Raw genomic sequence first — 3,286 nt, 5'->3', positions numbered from 1 at the left:
AAAAGTGCCGTAATCCTCTTCATATCTAAGCCAAAGTAGAGGTAGTTTTTGTTTTCAGTTTTGCTCTTTAGAAAAGGACAGAATATAGAAAAGAGTTAGAAAGAATATTTGATGAATGGCCTTTCGACAAAACTATCCACCTTAGCATCNTTTAATTTCTATAATAATCCTATGAATTAGGTATTGCTCTCTTTTTCCAGATAGAGAAAACTATGTCTAGAGAAATCAAATGGTTCCTTCAAGATTTAAGAGTTCATGAGGGACTGACTCATGTTAACTTCCTCTGCAGTATACTTCAAAATGCCATTTACGTGGAAGTAAAATCCCTAGGAAAAGCCTTAGTAAATTTTCTTAGAAGTAAAATCCTGATAAACTGATGGTTTGACTCACCTGTGGAAACACAAGATTCTGGTTCTTAGTCATTTGCCTGTACAGTTTTGTCATCTATAAGCATAATCATCCATAATTATATGTGACTGCTAAATACCCCCAACTATTCACTTTCAAACAATTATTGTTTAGACTTACACAGAATACCAGAGTGATATGTGTGTTTTGTTTAAATGAACAGTTTCATTATTCAGAAAAATCACAATCCTATATAGCTTGCCATCTATAGATTTGGTAAATTTAGTGTGTCTACAGATTAAAATAAGAGTATTTTCAAGAATCCTGTGATATAAGAATCCTGTCCATAAGATGGAGTTCAAAAAGCCTCGTTCTATAGACAGTTTGAAAATGCACAGGGTAGAAACTTCCAAAGAGAGACACTTCCACTGGTTTGGAGATGAACAAATTTTGTTTTATGTTTTTTGTTTTTTGTATTTTGCTTTTTTGTTTTTCGAGACAGGGTTTCTCTGTGTAGTCCTGGCTGTCCTGGAACTCACTCTGTAGACCAGGCTGGCCTGGAACTCAGAAATTCGCCTGCCTCTGCCTCCCAAGTGCTAGGATTAAAGGCGTTCGAAATCTTGAATTCACCTCTGTAAATACTCAGATTTCATCTTTCTTAGTCTTAAATACAGTTTTATTGGCTCCTTCCAGCCAGTATAGCAATACTAATCCATACTTCTTAGCAAACTCTCAGGAAGAGGACTATCTGTTTGAGGCATTTGAAATCAGATAAAACTGGAAGTAAGCAATAAGCTTCCATCACGTGGGTGCTGACTGGGAGAATGGTATATGACTTTTCGTGTAGAATTCGTGAGTCCATAGCAGAGGGAGATCTTTGGGTCACAACACGGAAACTAATAAATTACAAAAACGTAATAAATATTGGTTAGCATGTTCACTGCCAGCCNAAGCCACAGTGGAGAGAAGAGGATACAAGCTTATTATTGATAGTTTCCTTCACAAAGCTGGAAGTCTACTTGAAAGAGTTCAGCAAAACTAAATATAAAACTGAGAACAGTTTTAAAGATTTGCTTTTATTTGATGTGTAGATGTGAGTGCCTGTATGTATACTGTATGGTGTGTGCCTGGTACCCATGTGAGCCAGAGAATCTTGCGGAACTGGTCCTTGTGGGTTGTGTGCCATCTGGGTAGGTGCTGGGACCTGAATACAGGTCTTCTGTAAGAGAAGCCTGGGTGCTTAACACTAAGGCTTGATTTCATCCCTGAAAATATTTTTATAGATAATCTATAAATTAGTGACTTGGAATTTCAGTAGGATTGGAAAGTATGAAAAATTTGAGTCAAATAGACTTATTAGCATGACTTTTTTTGGAAGCACAAATAAATCATTTTTTTTTTTAAAGCTAGAAGAAAATCAACCCTTTCAGTTGAAAGTCGAGGCTATGACTCAGTTTTGTAGATGTTTTTTCTTGTCTTTTAAATTCTGATTCTCAGTCCACTTTCCATTCTGCCATTGAATTTCTGAGATTTGGTAAAAAGGTCATCCAAAACCTGTGGTTTTCTCCTATTATTTCTTTTCAATTTGGGGATGCTCTTGGCTAGGATTATTAGGCAACACTCAGTTATCCTTAGACACTTCTTTTCCTCTGTGGCCTTTATTCCTTCTGAGAACTTCAGATTCTTTTATTAATGTTTAAAAGTGGTTGTCACTGAATTCTTGAGAGTTGTAGAATCAAAATACAAATTACTGAGATAATAATCACCTTTTCACCTACACTTTCTTCCTGCCATGTACAAGAATTCATGCCACATATTTCATGGTTAGACTCCCATGGGCCTGATAAACGTTTCTTAAATTTTGTGACAATTTTATCCTCTCATGAGGCATGNCTCTCCCTTTGCTGCCTGTTTCATAGCAGGGCCTCTTCACCATTTATAAAGAATGATTATATAAAGGCCATGTCTTNAGAGGTGCCAATACTATTTTCTTATTTTTAATGCTTCTTTTTGATGCTTAGTTTCTAGTATTTTACAAGTGGACGACGGCTCTTATGCAATTGCTTTGCCCTCTTAAGTCACTATTTCCACATTAATAATAGGGTAAAGATATCAGGCTTCAGGTTAGATTATGTCAGTATCTAATGCCTTTTCCACATTGACTTTAAGCAAGGAGACTTCCTTTCTTGTTTTCATGGGAATTTTATGAATTCCAATATGTATATTTTTCCAGCTGTAGTATTTTATTTGCAATTGGAAATAGCCAGTCAAGATATCACTTTTCTTATGAAAAATTTCCTAATAGTAAATCCCAGCAGCTACAGCTGATCCCAGCTATTCAAACTGGCATGATATTTTNGTGCATAATTTAGATTTTTAAAGTATTATTTTCAATTATTAATGCTGATACTTGTAGTTAGTGAAACATTAAATTACCTTTTGCCCTCATATTAGCNACCTTTTCATAAGTATAATTACCGTTTCTGCTATGTGGCCTTAAACAGATAATCGAGATAAATGGACATGCTTTTGGTTGATATTGCTACAATGGAGCTACTTTGCCTAGCATCAGTTTTGAATTGCAAGTGAGATCCCTTATGTGTTTACATTTGTTGTTTTTTCTCAGATAAATTATTTTCCTATTTTATATTTAAGATATCAGTTAGGGCAGACACATAGGAGTGAAGGAAAGATTGTTGGGCTCACCTGGGTTTTTAGAGTTGCCACAAATGATGTTTTCTTAAATATCATCTGTTCTTAAGGAATTTGTCTTCTGCTTTAAAGGAGACAGATTTTTAGTGAAAAAAGGTTTAATTAAAGTCTGGGTATTTGTGTTCTGTGCATTATCTGCCACTCGCTTCATAAGGTACCTACTTAATGTACTGAGCTCAGAGATAGGACAAAAGGATGCTGAAGTTTCTAGTTAGAGCTGGAAATG

Source organism: Mus caroli, chromosome 9 (assembly GCF_900094665.2).
Source record: "Mus caroli chromosome 9, CAROLI_EIJ_v1.1, whole genome shotgun sequence".
Classification (NCBI taxonomy): domain Eukaryota; kingdom Metazoa; phylum Chordata; class Mammalia; order Rodentia; family Muridae; genus Mus; species Mus caroli.
Note: the sequence above shows the minus strand (reverse complement) of the source record.